The sequence below is a fragment of the Pristiophorus japonicus genome, unplaced genomic scaffold (genome assembly GCF_044704955.1).
Source record: "Pristiophorus japonicus isolate sPriJap1 unplaced genomic scaffold, sPriJap1.hap1 HAP1_SCAFFOLD_58, whole genome shotgun sequence".
Taxonomy (NCBI): Eukaryota; Metazoa; Chordata; class Chondrichthyes; family Pristiophoridae; genus Pristiophorus; species Pristiophorus japonicus.
Genome location: NW_027254488.1, coordinates 3,116,548 through 3,124,337, shown reverse-complemented (window position 1 = coordinate 3,124,337; position 7,790 = coordinate 3,116,548). Strand labels below are relative to the sequence as shown.

Genomic DNA, 7,790 nt, shown 5'->3' with positions numbered 1-7,790 from the left:
TTATGAGAAAAGGTTGAGTGGGTTGTGCCTCTACTCATTGGAATTCAGAAGATTGAGAGGTGATCTTATGGAAACGTGTAAGATTATGAGGGGGCTTGACAAGGTGGATGCAGAGAGGATGTTTCTGCACACTAACCTTTGTGTTTCATGTTCAAGGACCCCCAGGTCCCTCTGCACCGCAGCATTTCTTAATCTCTCCCCATTTAAATAATTATGTGTTTTTTTATTATTGCTACCACAGTGGATAACCTCATATTTCCCACATTATACTCCATCTGACAAATTTCTACCCACCCACTGAGCCTATCAATATCGCTTTGCAGATTGTTTGCGTCCTCCTCACAACTTGCTTTCCCACCTATCTTTGTATCATCAGCAAACTTGGCGACAGTACAAACATGCAGAGCACAGAACAAATTATTGATGGAGTGACTTTCCGTCAGTTAGTATTTCTTTCATGGTGCAAAAGAAAATTATGTTATCCCATGAAAGCAAAATAAAAGTTTAACGAAAATAATTGGCACATTTGAAACGAACAATTTTGTTTTGTGCCTTTTCGGTCAGAGAAATGTTTGTGAAAGGAATTTTTTCAGAAAAAGGGATTCAGCATTTCAGCTTGTCGCTGAACACTTCTCTCTGGGCACTGCAGGAGGCAGCAGTTTCCGTAGTTTAGCAGTTATCAAGCTCTGCAAAACCTGCTAACCACCACGTGGCGGAGGAAGATCCGTCCATGGTGGATCAAAGCAATTTAGAGCCTTCGAGAGAGGAGGCAGATGCTGAAGTACACGGGGTGCACAAATTTTCGACGAAATGTCCAACTATTATGCTGCACGTAAAATTGAATGGCTTAGCCGTAGCCATGGAACTGGACACTGGCGCCAGCCAATCCATCATGAGTAAAAAGATGTTTGAGAGACTGTGATGCAACAAGGCATTCAGTTCAGCCCTGAGACCCATCCACACGAAACTGAGAACATACACCAAAGAGCTTATCACTGTCCTGGGCAGCGCCATGGTCAAGGTCACCTACGAGGGCATGGTGCATGTACTGCCACTCTGGATTGTCCCGGGCGATGATCCCACAGTGCTTGGAAGAAGCTGGCTGGGCAAAATCCGCTGGAACTGGGATGACATCCGAGCGCTATCACATGTCGATGAGGCCTCATGTATCCAGGTTCTAAAAAAGTTTCCTTCCCTTTTTGAGCCAGGATTTGGAAACTTTTCCGGGGAGAAGTTGCGGATCCACTTGGTCCCAGAGGCACGACCCATTCACCACAAGGCGCGCGCAGTACCTCACATGATGAGGAAGAGAGTGGAAATCGAGCTGGACAGGCTGCAAATCGAGGGCATCATCTCCCCAGTGGAATTCAACGAGTGGGCCAGCCCGATTGTTCCAGTACTCAAAAGTGATGGCACAGTCAGGATTTGCAGCGATTATAAAGTAACTATTAATCGTTTCTCGCTGCAGGACCAATACCCGCTACCTAAGGCAGATGACCTAATTGCGACGCTGGCAGGAGGCAAGACATTCACCAAGCTCGACCTGACTTCGGTTTACATGAAGCAGGAGCTGGAGGAGTCTTCGAAGGGCCTCACCTGCATCAACATGCACAAGGTACTGTTCATCTACAACAGATGCCCATTTGGAATTCGGTCGGCTGCAGCGATCTTCCAGAGAAACATGGAGAGCCTACTCAAGTCCATACCACGCACAGTGGTCTTTCAGGACGACATATTGGTCATGGGTCGGGACACCGCTGAGCACCTACAAAACCTGGAGGAGGTCCTCCAGCGACTGGATCGCAAAGGGCTGTGGCTGAAGAGGTTGAAATGTGTCTTCATGGCAACAGAAGTGGAGTATTTGGGGAGAAAGCAGAGGCTATCAGGAACGGGTCCAGGCCACAGAACGTCATGGAGCTGCGGCCGTTTCTGGGCCTCCTCAACTAATTTGGTCACTTCCTACCAGGGTTAAGCACACTTTTAGAGCCCCTACATGTGTTATTGCGGAAAGGTGAAAACTGGATATGGGGAGAAAGACAAGTAATTGCTTTTGAGAAAGCCAGAAACATTTTATGCTCCAACAAGCTGCTTGTATTGTATAACCGGTGTAAAAGACTTGTGCCAGCAAGTGACGCGTCGTTGTACGGATTCGGGTGTGTATTACAACAAGCTAACGTTGCGGGAAAGTTGCAACCTGTCGCCTATTATTCCAGGAGCTTGTCGAAGGCCGAGAGGGCCTACAGAATGATTGAGAAAGAGGCATTAGTGTGTGTGTTGGTGGAAAAGAAAATGCATCCGTATCTGTTTGGCCTCAAATTTGAGCTGGAAACCGATCAGAAGCCCCTCACATCCCTGTTCACTGAAAACAAGGGGATAAATACTAATGCCTCAGTCCGCATACAAAGGTGGGCACGCGCGCTATCAGCCTATAACTATACCATCCGCCACAGGCCAGGCACCAAGAACTGTGCGAATGCTGTCAGTCGGCTACTATTGCCCATCACAGGGGTGGAAATGGTGCAGCCTGCAAACTTGTTGATGGTGGCGTAGCCCGCAGACGTGTTGATGGTCATGGAAGTGTTTGGAAATTATAAATCACCTGTCACAGCCCGCCAGATTAGGACTTGGAAAGCCAAGATTCTCTGTTGTCCCTAATAAAAAACTGTGTACTGCATGGGAGCTGGGCTAGCATCCCCGTTGAAATGCAAGAGCTAATCAAGCCGTTCCAGCGGCGAAAGGACGAGCTGTCCATTCAGGCAGATTGCCTGTTGTTGGGTAACCGCGGAGTGCTACCAAAAAAGGGCAGGGAGACATTCATCTTGGATCTCCACAGCACACACCCGGGTATAGTAATGATCAAAGCGATAGTCAGATCCCACGTGTGGTGGCCCGGTATCGACTCTGACTTAGAGTCCTGTGTATGGCAATGCAGCATATGTGCTCAGTTGAACAACGCGCCCAGAGAGGCACCACTAAGTTTGTGGTCCTGGCCCTCGAGACCATGGTCGAGAATCCATTTGGACTATGCGGGCCCGTTTCTCGGTAAAATGTTTCTGGTGGTGGTGGATGCTTTTTCAAAATGGCTTAAATGTGAAACAATGTTGGGAAGCACCACCACCGCCACCATTGAAAGCCTGAGGGCCATGTTTGCCACCCACGGACTGCCTGACCTACTGGTCATTGACAACGGTCCATGTTTCACCCGTGTCAAATTTAAATAATTCATGACCCGCATCGGGATCAAACATATCACCTCGGCCCCGTTTAAACCAGCCTCCAATGCGCAGGCAGAGTGGGCAGTACAAACCATCTGAATGACCCTGTATTTGCTAAACTATGGACATGGTCCCAAGTGGATCGCAGGCACGGTGAGAGCGAAAGAAGGGAATAGGGTGTTTGTCGTCAAACTGGACAATGGACAAATTTGCAGAAAGCAGCTGGACCAAACGAGGCTGCGGTTCACAGACTGCCCTGAACAACCCACAGCAGACAGCATCTTTTTCGAGCCCACAACACACACCCAAAGGATCAACGACATCACGCCGGACCAGGAAATCGAACCCATCACGCCCAACAGCCCAGCAAGGCCAGGCTCACCCAGCAGCCCTGCATGGCTAACAACGCGCCAGCCCAGCGAGGGCACAGCCAACACACCAGAACAGACATTTGTACCGAGGCGGTCCACCAGGGAAAGAAAGGCTCCCGACCGCCTCCCCTTGTAAATAGTTTTCACTTTGACTTTGCGGGGAGTGATGGTGTGTATCTGTAAAGCATGCACTCCCATGTTCCGCCACCAGGGAGCTCATCCCCTGAAGTCCCAAGGGATCCCAACATCCCTTGGGAGCACGATATATAAGCCGGCCCCTGAGGCCTGTTCCTCACACTGGAATGTCTTATTAAAGACTGAGGTCACTGTTACTTTAATCTCCCTGTGTGCAGCCTCATCTGTGTGAGGAACACAATAGTGGTGAGCACCATCTTGAACCGCTGTAGTCCATGTGGTGAAGATGCTCCCACAGAGCTGTTAAGGAGGGAGTTCTAGGCTTTTAACCCAGTGACGATGAAGGAACGACCGATATATTTCGAAGTCGGATGGTGTGTGACTAAATCTAACAATGGCTGGTGTCACAGGCACCAAGCATTTTAAAGCAATGTCCTAAAATGCTGCGTGTAAAATGGGAAGGGATAATAATTCATGACTGACAAAGCCTGTTTAAAATGGGACTGTATAAAATTAATGTGAATATTTTTCTGCCAGACAGGGTTTTGGAGGCAGATTTAATATTAACTTTCCAAAGGGAAATATAGTTTAAAAAGAAACATTTGCAGGGTGCTGGGGAATGGGTCTAATTGGAAATTTCTTTCACAGACCCAGCACAGGTAACAACATAAGAAATCAGAGCAGTAGTAGGCCATACGGCCCCTCAAGCCTGCTCCACCATTCAATAAGATCATGACTGATCGTTGATCTCAACTCCACTTTCCGCTCGATCTCCCGATCCATTGATTCCCCGAGACTCCAAAAATCTATCTAACGCAGCCTTGAATATATTCAGAGACTCAGCATCCACAGGCCTGTGGGGCCGAGAATTACACAGAATCATAACCCTCTGCGTGAAGAAATTCCTCCTCATCTCTGTCTTAAATGGCCGACTCCTTAACCTGAGACTGTGGCCCCTGGTTCGAGACACTCCAGCCCGGGGGAAACAACCTCTCAGCACCTACCCTGTCAATCCCCTTTCGAATATTGTGTGTTTCAATGAGATCACCTCTCATTCTTCTAAACTCCGGAGAGTATCGGCCCATTCTACACAATCTCTCAACTTAAGACAGTCCTCTCATCCCAGGAATCAATCTGGTGAATCTCTGTTGTACCACCTCCCAGGCAAATATTTCCTTCCTTAACTGAAAAAACCAAAACTGTGCGCAGTACTCCAGGTGTGGTCTCACCAGGGCTCTGTACAATTGTAGCAAGACTTCCTTACTCTTGTACTGTGGGCTATATATTAGGTACTATGGGGTGAGCGCCCTGTTTTTTTGCTGATTCGATGGTTGTAAAAAAAGTTATTAAAATTTGACAGTTGCTCGGCAAACATGTTTGTATTTCCTTCAGTGTACTCCTTACTCTTCAAGGGCTAGATTTTCCCCAAGCAGTTTTTTCGGCACACTGACCTCAAGCGCACCGACTTTGCGCGCTGGAAATGGCGCGGGGAAAAACTCGCCCCCTCCTGGCCGCTGTGTACAGTCCCCGGAGTCCTGGCGTGGTGTCGATGGTGAAGTGGGGGGCGGAGCCAAATGCCTGCACCGGAAATACTGCCGGCACCTTCGCGCATGGGCAGTAGGGAGAGAAAACTTGGCACTCTGCCATTTGTAAACAGTGTCAAACCCGATGAAAAGCACAGCAGCTTCTCAGCTTCTCCGGTCGCTCGGCGGGCTCTCCCCCCGTCCCTCCCCGATAAAACGCACAGCTCCAGCAGCTGCAACTTCTCCGGTCCACATGCTCACACTTCTCCGGTGTGTCTTCCCTCCCCTATCCCAGGGATACAGGGACCCAGTGTAATGGAGCCAAGTTTGCTGATGATACAAAGATGGGTGGCAAAGTAAATTATGATAGAGCAAAGGAAATCTCAATTCCGGAAGAACAATATGGAAAAGTACAGTGACCCCGACGTGATATAAACACGCAGCCTTCTGATCTGGAGTCAGACACACTACCGTTGCACCACGAGGTCTACAGTGCAGAGTGCTCATGTTTGTGTACATGAAGGTTCCTGAAACATAGTTTCATTTACCCTGCATTGGTGCAATGAAAGGGCTTTAAAATGCCCGGCCACTCCCACCGTGGGTCAGACAGCATCAGAAGCAGTGCCCACCTGTCACTCACCCTCTCACGCCCGCTTTCATCACCTGCTGCCCGCGGACTGCAGCAAATCCAGTTCATCATCATCAAAGGCAGTCCCTCGATGAGAGGATGACTTGTTTCCTCGCCAAAAAAGGATGAGTTCACAGGTGTTTCAATGGTGGACCTAATATTCCAGGTCCCGAACTGCATGTTGAAGGGTGGAAGATGCCTGTGTGTGGATGTTTTTAACGTGTGGTGGCCGTTGCACCCCAGCCATCACACGGGCTGGACAGAGCGAGGTCGAGGTCCAGTGGCAAGGGTTATCCAAGATGACTGGAGACCAGCTCTGCTGCACGGACCCAGTGCCCCCACATATCGCAGTGTGGGCTGGCCCGTGCTGCCCCTGGGCCCCTGGCCCTGAACTCACGCCGCCCCTGGGCCCCTGGCCCTGAACTCACGCCGCCCCTGGGCCCCGATCACATCCCTCCACAGTCTCTCACTGCTCTTGCTGTACCTGCCCACGCTCCAATCACCGACCTGGACTTTGATGACATCACTCTTCGCTGTCGTCACCCTCCTGCACCAGCTCGCGCTGTACCTTGCCGTGGTGCACCACCACGCTGCTCCCATGCCGCCGCTCACCGCTCCTTTTATGGCCCCGACCTGCCGCTGGTGTTCTCACGCAGGTCGGGGCCTCCACGCTGCTCCCAGCAAATCCAGTTACACGCCGTGTCACCGCCCAATTCTCAGCTGTGATTGTAAGCTAACTATATTTAAAGCTATCGCAAAGGTTGAAAGCAGTGTTCCCTGGTAGTCTAGTGGTTAGGATTTGATGCTCTCACTGCCGTGGTCTGGGTTTGATTCCTGGTCAGGGAGAGCATTTTTACAGAGCAAGTTGACAAAAATAATTCAAGTCTGAGAGATACTGAATAATTGTTTCAATCATCATTAATCCACCCACATGTGTTGCACACTGAAGGAAATACAAATATGTTTGCCGAGCGACTGTTGAATTTTAATAACTTTTTATACAACCGGAGAATCAGCAGAAAAACAGGATATTCGGCCCATAGCACCTAATATATCGCCCATAGTACAAGAGTAAGGAAGTCTTGCTCCAATTGTACAGGGCCCTGGTGAGACCACGCCTGGAGTACTGCGCACAGTTTTGGTCTCCTTATCTGAGGAAGGATACACTTGCCTGGGAGGTGGTACAACGGAGGTTCACCAGATTGATTCCTGGGATGAGAGGTCTGTCCTATGGTGAGAGTTTGTGCAGAATATGCCGATACTCTCTGGAGTTTTGAAGAATGAGAGGTGATCTCATTGAAACAGACAATATTCTGAAGGGGATTGACAGAGTAAATGTTGAGGAGCCCGGCTAGCTCAGTCGGTAGAGCATGAGACTCTTAATCTCAGTGTCGTGGATTCGAGCCCCACGTTGGGCGATTACTTTCCATTGAACTTTTATGTTGCTTTCGTGGGTAAATATCATTAATGAACCCATGATCTTCTTTTGCACAATGATAAAAATGCGAACTGAGGGAGAGTTGATAATTTAATCAAATAATGAAAGCTGTGCCTCAGACCGCTCGGCCGTCCTTACTGTTAGATGCTCCAGTTACAAGTTGTTGCTCTGGAAAGTTTCAGACCGGGCACTTGTTCACGGCTGCTGGAAGGCCCAGTGACCGGGATAACCTCTCCCCCGGGGTTTTCCTGAGCCTGTGCTCGGTGTATGGGGAGCTTTGGTCCGGGTCCGAGGTAGCTTGCATCCCAGGGATGGACAATAACCCTCTGAGCTCTGGAACTGGGGAAAAGCGAATAATTAATGAGTTGTTTGTGGTCTCAAATGCAGCTTAGATCTGCTGGTGTAAACCGATAGTGTTGTTTCACAGAATGAATGAAATGCTGACAGGGACAGTCAAAACTTCAATAAGTGAACTTTAAT

The 7,790-nt window shown here is 49.2% G+C and overlaps 1 non-coding gene across 1 annotated transcript; it reads left to right on the top strand.

Annotated features, from left to right (window-relative positions):
* The first annotated feature begins 7,217 nt into the window (after nt 1-7,217).
* trnak-cuu (transfer RNA lysine (anticodon CUU)) lies at nt 7,218-7,290 on the top strand. The gene has a single exon. It is a non-coding gene; the product is annotated as a tRNA-Lys (tRNA).
* Nucleotides 7,291-7,790: the final 500 nt, after the last annotated feature.